The 24,395-nt window shown below is 38.4% G+C and overlaps 1 protein-coding gene across 8 annotated transcripts in view; it reads right to left on the bottom strand.

The window, feature by feature from the left end:
• The window catches only part of THRB (thyroid hormone receptor beta), a 370,782-nt gene that overhangs the window by 289,377 nt on the left and 57,010 nt on the right, over window positions 1-24,395 (bottom strand). For 2 of the 8 annotated variants that reach the window (XM_057491368.1, XM_036886124.2), the window contains exon 2: window positions 6,486-6,568. The exons of the other annotated variants lie outside the window; for them this stretch is intronic. The gene's annotated coding sequence lies outside the window, so the exon portion shown is untranslated. The remainder of the gene's footprint in view (window positions 1-6,485; window positions 6,569-24,395) is intronic. 8 annotated transcript variants of the gene reach the window in all.

Genomic DNA, 24,395 nt, shown 5'->3' with positions numbered 1-24,395 from the left:
GGGGAAATGGTGAAGCTTCCCCCCACCTCCAAACAGCTACTTGTAGATGATAAAGGAATAAGATTCTCTTGCAAGCATTGAACTAATTAAGTTAACACCTCTCCTAGGTCTATGGGAATAGCCACAAGTTTGAAACCAACAACAGTTCTTAATCCATGACATTAACACATCTGAAGAAAGAAAAGGTCAACTCCTGAAGCATGGCCACTTTAGATAAACTGAGCTCAGAGAAAACAAATTTTGGCAGTGGGTGTTGGCCACTGTCCACAAGGTGCCACAGAAACCGGAGCTGTCAGCATCCAGTTATGGATAATCTGTCCTCTAGTGGTGGTGTAGGCATTCACCATGCCCTGGAGAAATGTCCTTCAAGATTATGGCCCTATGCTGATACCAAGAACACCAACAACTTTCTGCTTATGAGTTCAGCGATCTCTGCTGATTATGAAGAAATTTGTAAGAGGTGCTTAGATTTGCAGATTGCAAACTTCCTTCTGCTAGTAAACCCCACCCCAATGTTTTCAGACAAGATTCACTCCCATGGCTATCTCAGGACATGGATTTAATACTAGACTCACCAGCTGCAACTGCACTTCTTTCTTTCTGATTTGGGATTTTATTAAGTTAGTGTGGCATTTTTAGAAGGATAATTTCAAATATATTTTAATTTATAAAAGAATAAAATAATTTGCTAACTTTAGTGGTTGAAGCATTAGAAACAAATCGCATACAACATACCTCACTGCTCATGGCAACCTATCCACATGGATCTGAGCCCTCTTACTGGAGAACTGAGAACTGTTGGCCTAGATCATTCCAATGGCATTTCCAGTCTGTGAATCTACAGACCATTTCATCTAGCTGCAACTTGCTAACATGGCATAAAAGATTCCTTAAAACAGTTACTTTGGCTGCCATTTACTTTTCCTTGGGCTTACCTTTTGCCAATTAGCCAAATGCATCAAAGGATACTGAAAGAATTCTAATTCTTATTCTTGGTGAAATTTACTAGTGATGAGCAACTAATCTATCCTTAGCACTCAGGAGAATTCATGGATAATATCAAAGATATTTGACCCACACTCAAGTTATTTGTATAAGTAAGGTCCATCTTTAAAGTTATGAGATTCTTACAGGTTAAAAATATGCCATCTTTTAAAAAATACAGATAGAAATCTTAAGAGGATAAAAATGAATACAGTAAGTATTATTCTATTATATTGAACTGTACAAATTTGCTGATACTATTTTTTAATAAGTGATAGATATATTTTGACCTATATCAGCATTTTGATCTCACAGATCTCAAACATTAAAGCTTCATCAGCCTATTGTCTCTTATAGAACAGAAATGTATTTATCAGTGCACCAATGACAAGAAAGTCATGCTGAAGCAAATTGGTCTTATTTTCCCCTCAATTATTCAAACATAGCACTTCAGAGAAGGGAATGACATTTGTTTTATGATTTGCTGTCGTTTGGCTTCTCTTTCTACATCAGATTGAATGAGACAATATTGTACCATTCTGCTGTTGTGATCACACCAAATTTTGACATATGCTTAGTATTTGGCTCTGTGTGCCACTGTGTCACCAGGTTGGATCCAGACTTGAGTGTGTGTGTGAGCACATGCTCGAGCATGTGTGTAAGTTTGTCTACAGTCACATTTGGACATTTGTTTCCCGCTAACAGAAACCCAAGCATATGTTTGAGTCCAAGATTCCCTTCCTTTTTGACACATTTTCTGTGATGAGATTCGTCAGGAAATAAAACAACAGCATTAAAAATTAGAAGGGGTATATATTCGTAAACATCAACTGTGGTTATGGAAAAGAACTTTACATCAATTAAAATGTCTTCTGGAGGCATAATCCAACTTAGAAGACACATTTCCATTTACTTTATAGCACAGCTCAAATCATTAAAGAAGAAAAAACCTTTTCCATAAAGAAAATAAAGATGGTAAAATAACCTGGCTTATTCGAACATTAAACTATCCTCTATAAAAATGTCAGCCTAACTGAATTATTTCCATCAATGCTGCAAAAATAGAAGCAGCAAATGAGATTTTCATGCCGGCAGTAGAAAAAAAATTTTTTTTGGTATTTCATTCTTGTGGTTTATGAGGTTACAGAAACTGTTGGTGTAATCGTGGTCTGACACTTTCTACCATTTTTTTATTTATAGTCTTCTAAAGGAAGTGGTGTAAATTGCATTCTTTAAGACATCATTGAACACGTTTTTAGTACCTAAAATGTCATAGGTAGTGAAATACAATTATTCAAGAGATGAGCAAGTTTCTAGCTACAAATTTAAGACCCTGACAAATCAGAGAGATGAAACCCCAACTCTCAAGTTAAATTAGTACAGAAAGGACACATTCTGCAGGATTTGGGTGACATGAAAGGTATTTGGTCATCACTGTTATTTACTTGTTTTAAGTCAAGTGTAATAACAAATGATATTATTATTATAGGAAATTAAAAAAATACAGATCTTTGGGATAATGACTTCTGGGAGGCAGTATAGTATAATAGTTAAGAGTACAGGCTCTGAATCCACACAGACCAAATTCAAGGTCTGGCTTTGTCATGTGTTAATGTGAGCTGTATATCCTAGGCCACTGGGTGACCTTTACCCCTTGGTTCCCTTAACTGTATGAATATGATGATGATGATAATAATAATAGTATCTAGTGTATGCCATCAGCTAGTTGTAAAAATTAACTAAAATAATCCACGAAAGCAGTTTGCACAGTACCTAATACATAGAAATGCACTAAATCTTAGAATTCTTAGAAAAAGAACACTATGCATTTGGAAACAAGAGATTCTGAAAACAGCACTAATGTTAACAGGGAGGCAGTTGGGAAAATGTGGTACCCAGGCACCTGCAACTGTAGAAATCAATTGAAAAAACATATGTTCCTGATTTCACTGGTTATAAAGCAATTTCTGGAAACATCTGCAGACATTCTTGGATTCAAGGTTCAGTTTGTTTAGCTTGCCCACCTGTTCATTTGGGAGTCAGTATGTTTAAGAGACATTTGATGATGTGAGGTAAATATCAATTTCTAAAAGCTCCTTTCTCCACAGGCTATGGAAGTTGATTGCATTTTGGTGAATGCATTGTGAATGTAAAGAGCTTGAAATCAAGTATCTGTTCACCATCAGGATATACTATCAACACTGCTGAAAATTCCTATGGATCTTTTGATAAGCCAAAAAAAAAATGTAGGCAGCAATGAGAAAGAAAAACCATTATATAAATAGAAGCTCCCTACTGGGAAAATGTGGCCTGGGATTGGATGAGTATGATCAGAATTCAAGGACCAGAGGAAAAGGGAAAGAAATGCCCATCAATGCTGGAACTGAGACTATAAACCAAATTGGCCAAGTTTCGCTACATCCGTTACTATATAGGCAGTTTAGCAAGAGCAATGCAAATACTCTAAAAGTAAAATGAGCCCAATGTTTCGAATAAAGGGAAGATGCAGAGGACCCTGTTTTCATCGAGGTTACCTTCTATACAACACATAATTAGTATTAGGGAAACTGGTGCTGGAGACCCTTGTTAATACCCCTTTCTCAACACAAAGCTGTATTAAATACAAGTAAAGTTCAATCTCCATTTCAGCACTTACATCCTCAACATTCATCCCTTTCCAATGAAAAATTGCCTGATTTAGTCATTACATTTACATAGCAGCAAGCAAATTTATGTTTCTAATGAATGATTAATTTCATGTGTGGATAAAATGCACTTCCTTCAAACATATGGTCAAAATTACAAATTTGGAAACAAAAATAACAGTTGCTTAAATATCTTTCAAAACTGTAGCTGTCCTATTTGTTAATTTAAAAAAATAGAATAAAAAAGTTTTTGCCTCAGTGATCTACCTTGGCTGTAAAGGCAACAACTCTGATTTAGAGAGTACTCCTCATTTTGGGCTTCTGCAGTGCATTGGTATAGGAATATAACCCAGGTGGCCCATCATCATCAATGAGATGACCTTTGCTTGTGCAGGCTGAATGGTCCTGGAGTGCTGAGTTGGTAACATTCTCTGTTCTTATCTTCATTCAGCCATTGGCTAAGAGTGGTGACAGGGGTTAGCAGTTCAGTCTGCTGCTGTGAAGCTGGGCTATTCTTCTGTGAAGCTAATTGTAATTGCAACATTGGCCTCATTATCATCTTGTGAAACCCCTCTGAACTAACTAGCACAGACAGCCATGGTTATACGCTAAAATCAAAAGCAAGATGATTGAAAGAGTTAGGTGCTTTGAGTTTGGGCCATTTTCTAAACATCAAAAAAGATTAAAACTCAGATAATAATGTATTTACACATACCAATATATATAATTGTCAAACTATAATGTCAAATGGACAACTTTTCAAATTTATTGTCAACCTACGCTAAGGAGGGAGGGATGAATCAATAGAGATCTCTGAGATGTTTCACTTTGAGCAACTAGAATGTCATTTCTTACTGTAGTCATGTTTAAGGCCAAGTAGAACGCCCTGGAGCTGATTTTTTTCCAAGCCTAATGACAGTGAACCATGTTCAACTATTGGATTGCTTTTAGGTTTGACCTGATTGTTACTAAGATGATGTAAAAAAAGAATGAAAGTTAAATTTATTATGCTACATGCTGCCTGACTACTTTGATCTAAATCAATAGCTCTCAGTGAGGCAATTTTGTCTCAAAGGGGACACTTGGCAATGTCTGGAGACATTTTTAATTGTCATAATTGGGGAGGCCGGGGATGGTGTTATTGATAACTAGTGGGGAATGCTGCTAAACATCTACAGTGAATAGGACACAAGAGGGATATATTTAACCCCAAATGTTAACAGTGCCAAGGTTGACAAACCCTGATCTAAACCAAATCAGAATGTGGAAATGTGGGACCTGGTCAGTTGAATAGCATCTGGTAATTATTGTGGCTGATGTGCAAAAAAATCAGCCTGCTGCAGGAGTATTTATTGTAATAGTTAAAAAGTTTCAGGGACATTTCTAAATACAATATTTTATCTAGTAATGAGTTTGGGGATAGGATAAAAACAGGAGAGGGGAAAATGTAAACATTATGTGTATAAAATATTCCATTATAATGAGTCAAAGAAAAAGATGTGCTACTTTATAGAAATAAAAGCTGATATAAATTATTGGCAAGATAATCTATGTGCTAGTAAGTTTGCTTTTCTAACATGCAATGACAGCCTCGCGTTTAGGCAAAAGGCTTCTCTGATTAGAGGAAAGTAACCTCATGACCTGACTTGTTTGTATGTTAAAATATATCATAAAATTTCAATGTAAATTTCTCATATTGGCCAAAAATAGATTAATGGGATAGAATAAATCTCCTCCAAATAGATCCCAGTTTATATGAGAGCATTAACAAATGATAAAGAAGCCATCATAAATCAATACTAAAGAGATGGATTATTCAATAAAAATTATTTTGAGGTAACTGTTTAATTGTTGAAGAATTTAGAAAAACCTAGTTATGATCTCCACTTCTCTCCATATATCAAAATAGAAGTACAGATGGATTAGAGAGTTGCCCCCACCCAAAAAAATGGTGAAAATTAGATAAATATATCTGCTCTCTGAATGTGGGAAAATTTTCTCAAATTCTCCTCCTGTGGTTATGGGAGAAATATAAAGGGAAACCTCAATAGAATGGCCCTATGTAAAATAATTTTACACTCCTGTTTGTTAAAATCCTGAATTATCAAAATATAACAAAATTCAAAAGCAAACCACAACTCAGAAAAACATTCACAGGACAAATTTTAAAACATCACTTCTACTACCTATATAGAGTTCACATAAGATCATTTTTTTAGAAAGCATTAGCCAACTAATTGATTTGGCAGACGACACAGAAAATTTAAAGAGGAAAGATATTCTGATTAAAGCATAAAAGAAAACATCATTTCATTAGGAATACTAATTAAAATAAGGCACTATTTTCTACTTAACAATTTGCGAAAGAAGTTTTGCTTGAAACAGGAAGGAGTAGTGTAAAAGGCTTTACGGAGTGTGTAGAGTGTAAGTTGGTACCAACCTTTTGGAAGATATGCAAAGAAATTTACATTTATAGCTTTTGGCTCACTGAACTAAAATTAAGAGGGAATTTTATGAAACCTAAGAGGGAAAAATCAAAATATTTAAAATACAACCTTATACACAAAGATGTTTACTGCAGCATTATTTTAAATAAAGACTGTCTTTAATGTTCAGTAGTCGAAATAATAAATATGATGCATCCAAATGGCAAATACTTTGTGGCCATTTGAAAACAGGTTTATAAAGAGTTTTTAAAATGGGAACGTGCTTGTGTTATAATAGATTAAAGAGTTGCTTATGGGAGGTATACATGGCCCTCCAAAGGATATGTCCATGACCAAAACCCCAGAGCTTGTGAACATTATCTTATATGACAAATGAGTGAATGTTACCTTATAGGGCAAAGGATGTTACCTTATATGGCTTTCGTTAAGGATCTTGAGAGGAGGGGCTTATCCTAGATTATCCAGGTAGATCCTAAATATAATCATGTTTCCCTATAAGAAGAAGAAGAGGGAGTTTAGACACAGACATCCAGAAGAGGGGGTGATGTCAAGATGGAGGCAAAAAATGGAATGATGCAGCCTCAAGCCAAGGAATGGTGGCAATTCCCAGAAGCTGGCAGAATCAGAGAAGCTTCTCTAGGGCCTCTGAAGCCCTCGAGCCTGAACCAGGCCCTGCTGACACCTTAATTTTGAACTTCTGGCCTTCAGGACTGAGAGAGGATAAATTTCTGTTGTTGTAATCTACCAAGTTAATAGCAATTTATTATAGCAGCCATTGGAAGCTTCTATAGTAAGTTTATGTCTAAGCTTTAAAAAAACTATCAAACAGTTTTCTAAAGTGGTTGTACCATTTTACATTCCCACCAGCAGAATACAAAAGACTCAGTTCCTCCACATGCTCACCAGTAATTTTGTGGTCAGGCTCTTCATTTTAGCTATTCTGATATAGTGGTGTCTCACTATGGTTTTAATTGGCATTTCTTTAGTGACTAATAATGTTGAGCATCTTTTCATGTATTTATTTGCCATCAGTATGATTCCTTTGGTGAAGTATGTGTTCAAATCTTTTGCCTATCTTTATTTTGGGTTGCTTGTTTTCTTATTATTGAGTTTTTGATGTTCCTTATGTATTCTGAATACACTTACTAGATGACCCAGCCATTCCATTCCTAGGTATTGACTCAAGAAAATTGAAGGCATATACCCAAAGATCTGCACACTAATGCTCAAAGACATTTTATTTGTGGGCCAAGAACTGGAAATAACCCAAATGTTGACCAATAGGTAACTCGATAAACAAATTGCAGTATCCATACAATGGAGTAATGCTCAGCCATGAAAGTTAATGAACTATTGACACATGAAACAACATGGACTAACCTCAAATAGTTATGCTGAGGGAAAGAAGGCAGATAGCAAATGTAACACATAGTATATAAGTTCACAATTCTAGAAAAGGAAAACTAATCTATAATGACAGAAAGCAGACCCACAGCTGCTTAGAGATGGGATTGGGGGAGAAGGGACAACAAAGGGACAAGACAAAACTCTGGGGGTGACATTAAGTTCATCATCTTGGCTAAGAGAAAATGTCCAGGTATGTATATATGTCACAAGTTATTAGATTGTATACTTTAAATATGTACAGCTCATTGTATTTTAATTATACCTCAATAAAGCTGTTGAAAAAAGTTGCTTAATCTTACTATGCCTCAGTTTCCTCACCTATAAATGGGGATAATAGATCCTACCTCTTAGGATTGTTCTGAGGATTAAATTGGGGTAATATTTGTAAAACACTCTGTTCAGAGTCTTGCACAGATAATCACTCAAAAGTATCAGCAATATTTTTGTAAAAATGTCAAACCAATTTTTCATACTGGGTTAGATCCCAGTATTTTAAAAATACGCTTGGAAAGAAAAGGGAAAAAGTATCCCTAAATTATAGAAAGTTATTGGATTTGAATTGTGGAATTAGGGGGATTTTGTTCTTCAACATTTCCTGTATTTTTCAGATCTTCTATGAGTATGTACTATTTTTAATCCAGTAAAAAAGTTTACTTTGAGAAATAATAGTAATAATCCTCTCCCAAACAAAGCTTTGCCAAACAGATCAAGCAGCATAAAGCATATATGTTTCCTGACTACTTTTGTGCTCTGGCTGCCCTGTAATCCTGCAAATGGTGAGTCCACCTGAATACAGTACATGGTAGCAATCGTAGCCCGTGAGTCCTGGAATGGTGGGACAGGCCTGGCTGTGCTCAGCTGCAAGGGTGACAGCAGGCAAGGGTGAGAGCCTGGCTCATCCTAAGCTAGATTCTAGTTTCAATTAAGAGGGCCACAGCTGGAAGAGCCAAAGAAGGGGAGGGAGAAAGAAGAGGAGCAGGCAGATTTCTGGCAGCAACTCTGCCAGCAGGCAGCTGTTTCATCTGGATGCTTCAGAGGAAATCCACCCTGTATAGGCAGAAAGCACCCCCAAAGCAACTACAACCACAGTTCTTGACACCATCACCTCTTGTTTGGATGACTTGGATTGGCTCTTAACTGCTCTTCCTCTTTCCAGCCACATGCCTCTCCATTCTTCAGTCAGTGTTCATATGCACAGTGTGCAGGCATTTGTCTCTTGCCTGTTTGAAATCCTTCAGTGACTCTCCATGACCCCGTAGCTGAGGTCCTCATTCTCACATGGCCCACACGGCCCTAGGGTGATCTGGCTCCTGCCCATTTCCCCAGGCTCACCCTGTGCCACTCTTTGCCACTCTCCCCAAGCTCCAACTCCAAAGCTTTTCAGGACCTCCAAGTATCTTTGGTCTTTCCCATCTCAGTAAAGTCATACCTTCCCTGCTTCCTACTGTTAAATCTTCCCTCCCCATTGCTTCCCATTGCTTCTTATTGCCAATTTCCTTTTCCCTTAGGGTCTAGCTTAACAGGGTAGTCTGACACCCCTCTGCTGTATTTTCCCATAACACTCCTTGCTAAAATCCAGTTAGTTGGTCAGTGGGTTTTCGTAAATGTTGAGCAATCTGAGAGCAGAACCATACCTGTGTTGTTCAAAGCAGTATCCCCCGAACATAACTGAGAATTGCAGGCACTTACTACCAGTGGTTAAGAAAAGGCTGTCCCAGATTCTCTGACAAAAGTACCATGGTAGAGGAGAAAGAACATCAAATCACTAGGACCATCACCTGCCAGTGTTGGTCTTGGACAAGTCATTTCCTTCTGGTTTCACAACCAGGTAAGTATTTATAAAACAATGAAAGCTGTTTACAAAATGGGCCTAAATTATCTCCTAGGTCTCTTCTAGATCTAAAATGAAATCGGGTGAGATGAAGTCTTGTCCCAACGAGTTGGAAGGAATTTTTGAGCATATTAGTGCCCCCTAGTGTTCCGACTGCAACCAGCAAATAATAACTTCTAAGGATAGAAAACCAGCGCATTATCACAATTTGCCAGTTACTGCTCAGAAGCTAAAAAGTCAAAATGATGGGGTTCATTTGTTAGATCTTCAGGAAGCTTTGTTCTCCCTTGGTTCACAGCATTCTTCTGCAGATAGTCGTGAGGAGGAAACCCTGAAAGAAGGTGTGGCCTTTACATATGTCATTCTGGAATGGACCGTGCACGCTCACTCAGCAGTGAACTGGGAAGGAAATGCATGGAAAAGGGATATTTGGGGCCATCTTTGGACCAACCCAAAGACAGAAAGATCACCAGCTATTTTTTCGATCTCTCTTTCACAGCAACATATGGATTCCCCTGACTGTGACCCTCGAATGACCTCAAGAAGAGACCCATGAAGCCACACTTGCTCTGAACTCCTACAGTACATTTGCATTTTAAGGTACATCTCTAATGGTGGAAGTAGCAGTGTACTTGTATAAGCAATTTAGGAAGGTCTGAATTCCACCACTACCCTGATTATAATGGCCTTGGTGCAGAGAGGGAATTTGAAATAGATATTGCATAAATAGAGCAAATATGCAGTCAAGAAAATGCATTTTAATTAAGAGAAAATCAGTTTCCGGGAACAAAAAGCTGTCTGTTGCCTGCAAATCCTTTATCTTGATTTAGGAGACAGTAATTAATCACTTTCAGTGTAAGTATGTCAAGTTTATTTTGACATAGTCAATTCAACAGAAAGCCCAAAATTAATGGTGAAAGCTTACTTGGTATCTTTCTTCTTCTATCTTTCCAGGCATACTAAATAAACAGCATACATCTATGTCTTAGAAACTCTACACCATAGTTACAGGAAAATAGATCTGAACAATTCAGCAAGCAAAAGTTAAATAAATAAAACCTTTTCTTCGACCATGTGGACAAAGCCACATTACATGATGTTAAGAAACAAATACACAAACAAAAAGTATTGCTGCTTCAGTGTATGATTCGATGTTACCAGAGAATTCAGTTTTGAATTTTGCCTTTGAGAATATCTAATAATATAGCAGCCACATAACACCTGATACTAAATTGTTACCTAGAGGGAGTGGATATGGACAAGTCACCTCTTCAGCTGGACTCTGGGTACAGGTGCATTATATTAGAAGGAACATAAATAAAAACAAAGATTTCTATGAGTGTCATATTATCAATGATATAATATGACCTTTATAAAAAATATCAATGATAAAATTGATAAAAAATATCAATGACCTTTATAAATGATATAAATTTTGGTAGAAAGAACAATTTGCTACATACCTATCTTAACCAAGAAGCATGTCTAAAATGAAATGGTATCTGCTGAGCCCCATCCCCAAAAGGCTCAACTATAAATGTGCTCAAGAGCAAAGTATTTTCCATGGTGTCATTGAGGACAATTTTCAGTGGGTCTTTCAAGTCCTTGCATGTCTAGTGAGCAGAGATACTGACTGCCTTCTCAAGGATGTACAGTGAACAGACTTGGAGGATACAGACAGTCTCCTGTTGCATCAAAGTCCAGGCATGCTTAGAGCCCATGACAAAAGGCTTGAAATCCTAACCTCAGGATTCCTTCTAGTAATGCAGCTCACTGCATATACAGGGTCACTTGGACATCTTTATACCTCCTTGTGGCAAGTAGGACTCAGGGAATGGGCACTGGAAAATGCTGATACTCTGGCTACTGCTGGTGCTGGAAGCAATACATTCTCCATCATCTCTGACCCAAGAGTTTCATGTTTTCTGCCCTCATGAAACTCTGGCAAGCTAACTTTTTAGCTGGCAGGAGGATAAAAATCTCAGACCTTTCCCAGTTCTTGTCAGGCAAGAGTCTCATAATGAATCTATCCCTTTTTGAGTTTGAAACATTGACTTAATTTAGTACTCTCTAATCAAGTTAGCTATTTCTGCCTCATTTTGGATAAATATTTGTTCGTCTCTCAGTGGAAAAGGTCTGGTTCCCAACACTGCAAAAGCTATTTTGTTACTGGCACTGTTACTGGGGCAATTTTTGAGGAATCCATTAAAACATGTAGCTCAGAGAAAAAAAAAATCCAAGAAATCCAAACTACAAGATAAGGAAATTGCCATTCTCACACCACAAAATAAAGATTGGTTTCCAATGGAGGGACTCCAGAAGTCCAGAACAATGGGGATAGAATTATAAAATTCATTTTTCAAGTATATTGTACCTTTGCTATGGAAATGCCAAATAGGTAAGATGGATTTTTAACATGATTCTACCTTACTTAACAATAGATAAAATCCACTGGATTTTGTATAAGACAATTGATGCTTACTGACTCTAGTTTCTGAACTAATAATCTGGATTCATGTCCCCAAAAGTATGAGTATGTATTCATAGTGGTCATAGAATGGAATATTTGAAATCAAAATTGTTTCAGAAAATTTGTTACAAAATGTAATTGTGCTGGGTATTCAAGAGCACAGTTGCAAAATTCCAGGTCAATTATCTCAAGGCGTCCTAAAGTACACTAGTGATACTGCCTTATATAAACATAATTTTTCCCCCAAGTGTTTTCATATGGATTTTAGGATCTGCAAGGAGTAGATACAGCAAAGGAGACAAGGATATAAGTTTAGAAGAGACAAAATACTCGAAAAATGCGAACCCAGAGAGAACAGAATCCAACCCTAGGAAGTCACATAAAATAGAATAAAGTAGCCCACAGAAGGCCTTTCCACAGTAACACGTGTAAGGGAACTGATGAGACGGTGATGTCGTCTAGGCTTCCGAGAGCCCCCCAGGTTTCACTGGGAGCTGCCTTTTGGGAGCTGCATTTCTAGGATGAAGTGCTAATGAGCAGTGAAAAGGATTAAAAAGAGAAGAACGCATAAAGTGCTCTGTTTATAAAAGACTAACCCAGCTGTTTAATGTGTGGTTCTTTGGGCTCACATAGGACTCTCCTCCAGTGCAGTCTGCTGCTTTGTTCTGATTCTATATTCAAGAAGCAATCCATGAGCTTCGGCTGACGTCTAGAGAACCATCCAGGCAAGAAGGGGTAAAGTGGAGTTCTTCAAATTCTGATACTTAGACCCCTTAGATCAAAGTCACTGGGTTGTTGAAAATGCAGGTTCCTGGGCCCCACTTCAGACCTACAGAATTAATGTGCACCTAGGAATCTGCATTCAAATATGCCCCACCTCTCCCCTCCAACCTCCAACGACCACCACAATTGAATTGGATAATGGGCTGAATTATGAGACTTGGGGGACTAGACTGAGTTTATATCTGTACAGAGTTTACACTGGACACTATTTTGCTCTGAATTTGTTTTTTTTAACATGGACTCAATTTGACCAACAGTCCCTTTTTAAATGAGAAAACAGATAACATTTCTTTTGTCTCAGAAAGCAAATGCAGCTTCACAAGCTCAAAGGGCACTTCTCAAATCTATTTATAAATTTATTTTTATTTTACAAATTTACTTATGTGTGTTTATCCTTCATTGATTAATTCTGTAAGCCAAACACACACATACAAATACACACACATCCCATAATGACTGATTTATCTGATTGGATGCCTCCTCATATTGACGCGACCTATACTAAAGCACATTCTTTATGTCCACTCAAAAATGGACTCGTTAAATATGCACCACATTTGTATGTGCCCAGGGGCTCGAGAGAACACACTAATGATGGAAAGTGAAGAAGAAAGGACAGAATGTTGATGCCATGATACATTGTCCCCCTGTGGCCTCTGATTCTGGAACTCTAGGAAACAGTACTTAAGGTTTTTGACTTCTTGACTGCAAAAGATGGTTGAAGATAAGGAGCTCTGAGGAGGTTTCCCATCACTGTGTTGGGATGAGTTTGCAAAGTATGTCACCAGGAATTCAGCCATTTCCCCCTCTGAAGCAAAATCCCTCCATTACTCTGCCGTAATTAAACTAAAATCCTTACATCCTGGCTGGCCAACTCCCCAGGGACCAAACTGGCTATGTCCACGTATATGGATGCACAATAGGGAGAGAAATTCACTTGTTGTTCTTCCTCATCCCTCAGGTTTAGCTTCCCCAAGTGAAAACACTCTAGCCTTTGCCTCACCTGGGCCCCATCTGGAAAACTTGTATTCATCCTTCAAAACCAAATTAAAATATCTTCTCATCAGTAAAGGTCCCACGCCCCCTGTTTCTGGGACACAGTAGTCAGCACTTTCTCTGTGTTCCTGTGGCCCCTGGCTTAGGTGCATTGGCTTGTGAGCAACTGTAGGGCAAGGACTGGGCTAACGTATAAAGACAGGCTCATGTTTGACATATTTTTGTTCAATCAATAAACACTTTAATTAAGGTATACTTTGGGCTCATCAACCTTTAGGGAAATGAAAACATGACTCCTGCTCAGGGAGGCTCTCTGGAGTCCAAGCTAATTCTAGAGGCCAGTGATGCTATTTATAGGCCCTCTTATCTTCCTGATAAGGTCTGCCCCCTGTATGAGTGACTGAGTCTCAGTAAAATTAACACACGCCCTCACAGGAAAATGATTCGATACTAAAATAATAATATCGATTAGCTACACTTTACAAGAGAAAGTCTTTTCAGCTTTGGCAGCCATCCAGCGGCTGCTACAGTGGGCTTACTACCTGCCAGCACTTCACCCTTGTTTTCCTTGTTCAAGCCCACCACCACTTGTGCCACTGCTGGTGAGAGTTCTAGCATTATCCAGTTTCACAAATGGGCACAGGGATCTAGACGAATTAAGTAACTTACCTGTAATCACAGGACGGGCTAAGTGGCAGGGTCAGATTCAAACTGAGGTTGCCTGGCCCCAAGCCTGCCTCCTTCCAACAATACTGACTTGTTCTTGTGTGACTGTCTGAGCTGGAATGCTTTTTTTAAAAGCCTTTGGAACATTTGGCCTATTTTTTCCCTTCTCTTGGCAACTTTCATCCATGTCAATTTATTGTTTGTAATTATCTCTGAGAAGTTGGCCATTCTTAAAGCAGATTCCACTCTCCAATCCTTGCTGTAGTCTTGTCCAACCTTGTTCTGTTGCCCTTCCATGGTTTGCACATTGATGTGTATACACATACACACACACACACACACCAAAGACGTGAGAATGAAAAAAACATACCATATTCCTGCAACCTTATCCAGCATTAGCCACTAGAACAAACTATAACTGCTTCAAGAAAGACTTTTCATTTGCTCTTAAGTCTATTTAGACTTAAGACCACACCTAACACTGAAGAACTTACTCCTGAAAATAGTTCCTGTTTTAAATATATAAATTTTCTTACCCAATTTTATAAGGCTATAAATCTCCAACTTGAGCACACACACACACACACACACACAACAATCACTGAGGACACTTGTGAGAATGTAGAATCCTGGGTCTTACCCTCTAAAAATTTGAATTTAGTGAGTCTTGGATGGGGCCCAGAACACTGTATCTTAAACAAGCTCCCTGGATGGTTCTGATACAAATACTTCATGCTCCACACTCTGAGAAATCAAGAGAAAATCCAATTTTTCACTTATGTAGGGCAATGCCTTAAATTTTCTAGAATCTTCTCAGCTAACTTCTGAGACTACACTATTCTCGCAGTTACAACAAAGTTGATACTAACAGAAATGCTTGTTCAGTCCTCCAAGAAATATTTCTGGAAAGTCCACATTGATTCTGGAATGGTAACTATCTAACAGATGGGATGTGAGCCTTGTCTATCATCCGCCATACACCCAGTGCCCATGGCAGACATGGTTCATCAATCACGGCATTCTTGTCAGCTAAGCCTGGACCCATGACTGTGAAACCACTCCCAGTCAACCCCAGAACAACAGCTAGGACATGGCCATTGGGTCCTTGCCAAAGTGCATACAAATAGGGAGAAAGCAAGAGTTAACTCATGACTGAGAAATAGGAGGCAAAATTAAGAGCTCCTCCCTGCTCCCTCCTCAACAAGCATCCTGCATTACCTCTGCCAGCTGCTGCGGGCTCATGTGTCCAGGCAAGCAACCCCCTGTACTGCAGGCGGACAGAACCAATGCCCACTAAAGGGGGGAAGCCAGCCTCTCAAGGAAACCTCAGTGTGCTGGGATAGGGGGTCCTTCCTCTCTTCTCTTCCCTCTCCTCCCTCTATAAGGAAAGCCAATTAGGACTTCCTCCTTAAGGGTTGAATTACGATGAACCTTTTACCGTAACTGTACAATCCTTCCTCTTTCAATTCATAGTTAAGCCTCAGAGAAGTCAAATGACTTTTCCAAGATGATTTAAAGTCAAAGTAGAATTTAGCTCTCTGGACTCCCAGTTTATTACTAATAACAGATTTAAGAACGGGATGCAATTAGCTTATAAAATTAACACTGCATAGTCAGGTCTCTGTCCGATAATTATGATATCTCCTCTTGATCATATTTACATATCATAGCTTCTACCTTTGAGAATCTTTCAGTAGGTCAGGCTCAACCAGGAATAAGTATGTTTTGTAGACAGCAACTCTACATCCATCATTGTCAACACTATACCTGTAACCACAGTTTAATCTATTTCTGCAGAGGTGGGAAATCACCTCATAATAATGCACACATGAGGAGTAGGTATTTTTATCTCCACCATGAGGCAACAGGATGGAGTTAGTAGGAGCAAGAGCACTGAAGTCACACACACCTGGCCATGAATCCCAGTTATACCTCTTTGCAGATGTGTAAGCTTACACAAATGACAACTTCTCTGAGAATCTGTTCCCTTATCTATAAAATGATGAACTTATTTACCTCATAGAGTTGTTCTGGAGGTGAGATTAATTAATGGGTGTATCATGGCACGGACCATTGCCTGGCATGTAATGGGTGTTCAGCAAATGTTAGCTGCCTCTTCCTTTCTCCTTTGCTTGACACGTACCTTGTAAAATAAGGTGGGCTGTTTCCTCCATCCTTCTCTCACCTTAATCACTCCCAGGACAGGCTACATTTGCAAGACCCAGTAGAAGATGAAAATGAGGGGCCAATCATTCAAAATTATTAGGAATTTTGAGATGGCGCCAATGGAACAGTAAACTAGTGTGGAGTCCTGTGGGACTGCCCAGGTCACATGCCCACATAGCCAGCCCAGGCCACAAGACTCTCATCTTCTTGCAGCCTTGGTTAGCAGTCAGGCTCCAGGTGAGCATGGGAAGTCACAGCACCAGATCAGGACCTCACTAGATGCAAATCCTGGACCCACTACTGATTCTCTAATGAACCTTCAGCCAGTCAACAATCTCACTAAGGCGTGTTCATGCCTGTAGATGGATCTAATCATGGCACGTTCCTCAAAAGGCCCAGGAACAGGTTAAATGAGGTTAAAGCAGGAAAAGGCACAAATCCAGGGCTTGGCCCTGAGGCTCAAATGCTGGCTATTGTTATAATGTCTTTCCTTCCTTTGTACATCTTGTAAATCTGTAGTTCTTTCCTAATCCAATACAGTCGTATTTATGACAGGAAGTGTCACTCAGAGCCCTGCCAGGGCACCTACGTCATGGAGTGAAAAGGCTGCAGAACAGGCAGAATCTGCACCCTCCCTGATTTTAGCGGACAATTCAGAGTGAAGCCTAGTGGGTTATAACATGGAGGGATGATGACAGTATTAATAAAATTCACGAAAGCACAACATCTGAAGTCTGTAGAACTGACTTGATCTCCATCACTTTTACATTATTATCTCATGTTACCATCTCCGTTCTGCAGGTTCTTGGGACTAAGGTTACAAAGACATTCAGTTTCTTGCCTGAAGAGTCACACTCAGCTGATTCCTAGTCTCGTGCTCCTTCTACTCCCATCAACAAAAGTATTGTTCAAGTAGCATTTATGCATCTACCTCTTCTATTCCCCAGTAGGATCAATTTACTACTTCAGTTGGCAGTGATTATAGCAATAATTTCATGTAGTTTTCATAAAATTGGGAATGGAACAAGGTGGTAAATAATTCATCTTATGTTTAAGTGGGTTTGGGGAGCTTGGCAAATTTTATAAAGCTTGAAATTCTCTCTACCTGTAATTGCTCACAGAGTGCAGTCACCATTCGCACAGAAAGTGGCTATGAGCGAAAGGTGGTAGTATGGGTGGATAGCTGCCCCAAAAAAAAGACCCATGAGGAGGGACTGTGACCATCTGAGGTTAGGATAGGCTATGCATTTTATCTGTGCAATCATCATGGATGAGTTGCCATTTTTCAATCCTGTTTTGGAGGTAGAACAGTGAGCTCCAAGAAGGTGGGCCAGCCCTACCCTACTAACCTCTGCGCATTACGCGGGAAACAAACTTTTTACTTTACAGGAAACTAGTCCCGAGGCATCCACTCTCTTCAATTTCCTCCTAGAAGCAAATTTATAGTTTTGACTTTTTTTTATGACAGAATGGGAGCTAAAAGAGAGATGTGCATGAATTCACCATTTTGAAGCTCCTGCTAAAGAATTTTCACCTCTCTGACCTCCACTGAACTTACTTTCAGGACACGGTGGGTCCTACTTTGAAGAGTTTGGGACTCATATCTAGACCCCAAAAGGGAAAGGATGATACAGAATATAGTCTCCAAAGATGGCCATCATCAACTTTTTTCTTCCCTATATGCACATGCTCTCCTTTAAATTCAAGGTAGCCTGTGTGGGGAAAATGGAACTTCCTGTGACCAGGATCCTCACCTGATTCTAAACTATTTGATGATGTAACTGGCCTCCTGCTGGGCTAATGCTTCCACACCCATAGGCTTATTATTGACTGAGTCACTATACTAAGAACTCCGCCCAGAGCTCTGTGTGGAGGCAGAGAAGGAAGTGGATTACAGACCTACAGACTGCTGGATGCGGGTATGATTCTAATGCTCAACCTACTACCCTAGAATAAAGCCAGGTATAAACCCAAGAATATTCCATTGTCATTTCTCAGTCTCACTGAATCCATAGTGAACTTGTCCAGGGCTGAAACCCTCAGGCAAGACACCTTGCAACTTGCTTTGATCAACAGAATGTGGAAGAAGTGATGTGTTGGGTCCTGGGACTCCTTAACCCAAGACTTAAGAGGATTGGAAGCTTTTCTTTCCTCTCTCTTAGAAACCAGCTTCCATGTGAGAAGGCTGCCTATCTTCAAAACACCACAATGTGAGAAAGCCCAAGCTGGCTATATGGAAGGCCACATGAATACTACCAGATTACCCTAGAATTGAGTAAAAAAAACCTTGGAGTTTCTAGCCCAGCCTGGCCACAGAGGAATCAGGCTGAACAAGTGGCTCCCAACCAATGACAAAAATAGATCAACTGCTCAGCCAATGCTACTTGAAGTCTGGTCCCATAAATTGTGAGAAATAGTAAATCATGGTTATTTGAAGCCATTAAGTTATGAGTAGTTTGTTACACAACAATACTAGCTGAAACAGCTAGGGAGGGGTGATCTACAGTAGAAAGAACAACACTAGGTAACGAAAGGGAGAATGGGTAAGAAAGCCCTGGTCTGTTGCCAGTTCTGCTTGGCTTCCACTGTCCCTGCTTTGGTTTTTCTAAAGGGGTAACCTAACAACCATTATTTCCACAGGCAAGGAAATTCTGCATTACCAAGATTAATTTACAATGCACATTTGGAATACAACTTGTTCAGGAGTTGGCAATTTATTCAATGAATTTTCGCACTTACCCTGGACTTCACGTGACATAAGTATCAGCATTTGTTTATGTGTCAGACTTTGTTCTGTATGTAAAGCAGATATGTAATACTAGGTTAGTCCTAAGCAATTCTAAGGAGGTAAGTCATAGTGCTATATAATTGTCCATTTCCTATATCTAGTACAGTGTATCGAGCATGATTATGGGTAATTTTATGTCAATGTGTTTAATGGCAATCCATTTATTGAATCTGGCTTCCTTCTAAAAAAAAATGAATACTCAGGTATATTTGACCTATTTAAAGAAAGATTTTGTTTACTTCATTCAGAGCAAAATATATCTAAGGAAAATGCTCTGCTCCATCCAGCAGAAGACAAGATATTTATATAAAAATATTTTGTAAAAGTGTTTTCCAAAGATATACTCATACTTGCTTGGTTACTATGGATCTTCAAAGTAGTTATAGTTTAGTTAGTTTAAGGCAGAGGGCTACTGCTCTTTTATTTCTGAAATTAATGCCCTTTTAAAGTGGTGGCTTGACGGGGTGGTGGTGGGCAGTGGGTCTCAGCAGCTGGCCACTAGAAGCACTTGAAATCGTTCCAGTGCAACCCCCAGTGTTTTGACTTAGTTGTTCTGGGGTAGGCACCTGGAAACGGGATTTTTAAATGCTCTCTAGGTGATTCTAATGTTCAGCTAAGATTGAGAATGTGGTTGAGACAGTTTGGCCTTTGGAATCAGCTTTGAGTCTGACTTTCAATCACTTACTAGTTTTATAACCTTGGGAAAATGGTGAAAACCATCCCTAAGACTCTATGTCAGTGGTTCTCAAAATGGGGTCCCTCCATAAACAGAATCAGCAATACCTGGGGCACTTCTTAGAAATGAAAATTCTTGCATCCCATCCAAACCTACTGATTCAGAAACTATGGGAGTAGGACCCTGGCTCAAGATTCTGCCACAGGCTACAGTTTGAAAAATATTCTGCTACATAATTAGAATTTAAAAGGCTAACTGACTCAATTCCCTTCATTGTTCCTCAATATCTAATTAAACTTCCACAACTCTTCTTCCACTAGTCGAAATATCTTGTTTTTCACAGGGTTGTAAAAGACTAGTAGCAAAGTTTCAAAGCATTAAAATGTACTGTTTTATTTCAGTCTTTCATTCACTTTTAGAGTGTTATACTAGAAAGGAAAAACAGAAAGAATAAGAATATTACTTTGAAATAACATTATTAACATTTTGACATAAATTTGATTTTTACATACTGTTACCTTCTTAACCTATTTTTTCACTTATATCTTTTACATCCAATTCTTTTATTAAATATTTCAGATGACATAGTTCACAAGTCACCTTGTATTCCATCATATGAATGGGACAAATACACTTAACCAAAGTTTTAGCAGTTGTTTCAGATTTTTGCTTTTACAAAAATAGTGCTTTCATCAGTTATTTCAAAAAATATTTGTTCACATTGATGATCCCATTCTTTGGTTTAATCCCTAGATGTGCTATTGATAGATCAAAGTATATACACCTTTTAAAATTATTGGTACATGTTGACAAACTGTCCTTTTAAAAAACTATGCCCTTAGCAGTGAAAGAGAGTGCCAATTCCCTTGCATCATATGGTAATGGTATATATTACCATTTTATTTAATCTCTGCCACATTAGTACCAGGATGGGTTCATACTGTTCTTCTTTAATGAGGTTAAATCTTTTAGTCATTTAAAAAATATACATAGCCCATTTGTATTTATTCTCATTCTTTGTCCTTTTTTAAAAATTTGAGTATTCAGTTTTTACTACTGAATTGTAAAAGCTCTTTATATATTGAGGATTACTTTCACTAACATACGGAGGCAAAAAAATATACTCAATTGAGTAGCATCAGAATGAGTTGATTTCAATTTCTTTTTAATAGAAAATAAACTATGAATAATTTGGTTGCATTACACTATTGTAAATCTGTAAAGAATCCTTATATTTACCTTCCCTAGGCCTGTATAATATTGAACAAAACTTAGTCCTTTTCTAATGATTGAGGAGTGACTCAGGGTGATTGTTCTGAATTTTTCATTGTGTAAAGATAACGGTTTCAGAAAGTCTGAGTCCCAGTCCGCAGGCTACCAGTTGTGTGACCTAACGTAAGGCAAGTAATTTAATGTCTCTGTTCCTTAGTTTCCTCATCCTTAGAACAGAATTAAAATAACAAAAATGACCTCCATCTCTTATAGTTACTGTGAGAGCCAGTATGCACACAGATTTCAGAGTCTAATTGCCTGGATTTGAATCCCTATGCTGCCATTTAATAAGCTATGGGTTTGCTTAATCCCTTTGGGTTTGCTTCAGTTTCCTTATCTGTAAAATGAGGATAATAACAGAATTACCTATTAGAATGGTTGTGAAGATTAAATGAGTGAAGGTATATATAGCATTGGGAATAGTGCCAGGCAGGTAGTAAGCACTATGCATTAACACAACCACTTTAATTAAATAAAAGAACTTGCATGTTAGGTAGTCTCTTACCTAGAGCCCCACACACATGTTGGTGGGGGCCTGTAACTGCTATAGAGGCCACCACAGTCTTGATAGGTGTATGAGTTGGGCTGAATCTTCACCAAAGCCAGGATGTACTCCAGAAATGAGTTTCGGAATAAGGACCTGGCATCAGCTCACTTTTGGTGATTCACCTGTTTCTACTAAATGTGGAGTACAGGAAAACCAATCTGTTTTTTGTTAGCTGGATCATGACTGTCAAAGCCAAACATATGAGTCACTTTCCTTCCACCCAGGAACTCGCCTTCAGCAGACAGACAAATCATAAAAGCGTTGTACCCTACATGCTCTGAGGCAAGTCGGTGCCAAGTTCCCTCTCACAAAGCAGAGCACTGCATTGATTTTTAGATCCATTGTCTATAGTTGGGTTAACTAAATTCTGTGTTCTCAGTTAACAAGGAAATTTTTAGTCTGACCTCTTAGGATGAATCATAATTAATACAGAAGATGATTAAAAAGAACTCTTGGCATTTCAGTCATTTTATCATAAAACTCCCACTATTGTCCCCATGATTTACACTGTGTAAAAGAAAATATACCCATATGGAATATGCTCATGAATCAAAAACAAAGCCAGTGCCCAAAATACAAATCAAAAACATTGCCTAGAACAACAGGCCTCAACTAATGAATTAAAATGATTGCTGGTTTCTTTAAAATATTAAGCCCATCGATGCTTGCCAAAAACCCCTTGGCTAGCTGAGGGATTCAAATGGCATTGTTCAGCTAGAGATTGAAATCTTTCCATTCATCATTGACATGTGAGAGACAAGACAAGGTTTTTGACAAAAAGGGGATGAGACGCCAGATGGTTTCCATCTGTATCTCCATTGATTGTACAATGAAAACCCACCTTCCCTAATCAGAAGGCTATGCAATACATGGAAAATGAATACCCAGTGTTTTTAAAGAAGCATAATCGCCCCTTCCAACCATGGATGTATAAATATTAATGAACACAATCTGGTTCTAAGCAAATTTAGCATGAACTTTTAGCAACCCTCCCTTGACAACTTCCTCCCTTTTAACTGAATTAAGCTTCTAAGTTCTGTGATTAAAAATAGCAAACCCTGCACTGAAGTTGGATCTGTAATGAGGAGAACCTCTCCCTTCCAGCTAGTAACCAGTTAACATGGCTCATATCATTATATACTTTTTATAACCAAAAGAGAGGTCTCAGTTTGAATGAATGTTTAGCAAGTGGGAACAGTGAGTTATAGAAACAACACAAATAAGTAGAGAATTGCTTATTAATCTCTCATTTCTGCCATCCTATATCCAAAAAGGACTGGAGCAAACTTAGAGATTATTACAAGCAATACCAGGAATTGTAAAACAATGTAATTTCTGCAAAGCCCTATAGTACATGGTATACTGAACCACTGAAGCCTAAGAAATAAAAAGGATTCTCTCTCCATGTATCTTCATATACACACACACATAATTTTAACTTCTCTGCAAACTTAACAGAGAGTGTTAACTAAGAGTATTAAAACAGTGTTAATTACTAATATTCAAAAGAAAATTATGAGATGCCTTTCTGGGGTGTTTGAACTTGTTTTAGAGCATCTTTAACCGAGACTTGGTTAGTCTTCTTAACTTGCTCCCAGAGGCTTTTATCAGAGTTATCAGAGAGAGACTAAGATTTGAAATTTTCCATTAATTTCTTCCTTTCAAACAGGGAAGATTTGCATACTGCTCTGCGTAGGTATCTTTAATCTGTCGAAGCAATGCGTCTTTCAAGAAGTATATTCCATATTTTTACCATTAATGTTTCCTGGTGGATCAAACCGATCAGATTCTTAAAGTGAAAAATATCAAATCAGTCCAAAGATAATATGAAAAATTAAATCCATATGCTCAGCTGTAGCCCCTCACATGAATAGAAGGAAATTATCTTTTCTTCCTCTCCCCAAAATGTCATTCTCATTCTGTCAAAAAGCAAATTTTTATTGAATACCTACTATGTGCCTGGTATTGGGTTGGGCACTGAAGATCAATACATGAACAGTATCACTATTCTCGGGCACAGATGTTCGTTCAGAGCCATCCTTCAGATATTATATGTTGAACAAAGAATGTGCTTTCCCATATGGTAGTAGAGACTCAATCTCAAGTGATCAAACCTATTTCTTAGTCCCCAGTTTGGGAAGTAAGCTCTCAGTAGGATTAACTGCCTATGTCACCAGCAATATTGGTGTTTAAGATTCAGCTTCACTAGCTCTGGAGATTTCCTTTACCTTTCCCAGCCCAGTTTGGCTGTCAGTGGCATGATATGTCAGAAGAACATCAGTAAAGCTGGAGTCAAGGATGCACTGAAGTTGCCTAAGAAAATGCTGAGCATGTCAAAGTGCATTTTGGGTTAAGTTCAGGGCAAGAACAGGAAGGACTAGACCCCAGGCCTGAGCCAGATGGTACCAAGTTAGCACATGACAAAGAGGAAGGAAAGCAGTTCGACTCTCTGTTGCCTTTGCAATTTTCTTCGAGAAGAATGATCTTCAGACTGTAAAGAAGAGATCCTAAATAGTTAGTTTTTAGGAGTGAACTGAAACAATGAGAAGATTTGAAGTTAAGATCTAATTGTGTTCAAGTCTCTAAGCTCAGATGCCTTAGATCCTCAGAAATAATGGAGAGAAACAACAAATAAGCAAGCACCAAATAAGCTTCTTTTTTTCCATATGAGAAAAGTACATTTTGTTCTTATTGCCAAAAAAAGGCAGCTGAAGACA

This window comes from Manis pentadactyla, chromosome 14, assembly GCF_030020395.1.
Source record: "Manis pentadactyla isolate mManPen7 chromosome 14, mManPen7.hap1, whole genome shotgun sequence".
NCBI classification, from domain to species: Eukaryota; Metazoa; Chordata; class Mammalia; order Pholidota; family Manidae; genus Manis; species Manis pentadactyla.
The sequence above is the reverse complement of the archived record's forward strand: the minus strand, read 5'-3'. Positions and strand labels throughout refer to the sequence as shown.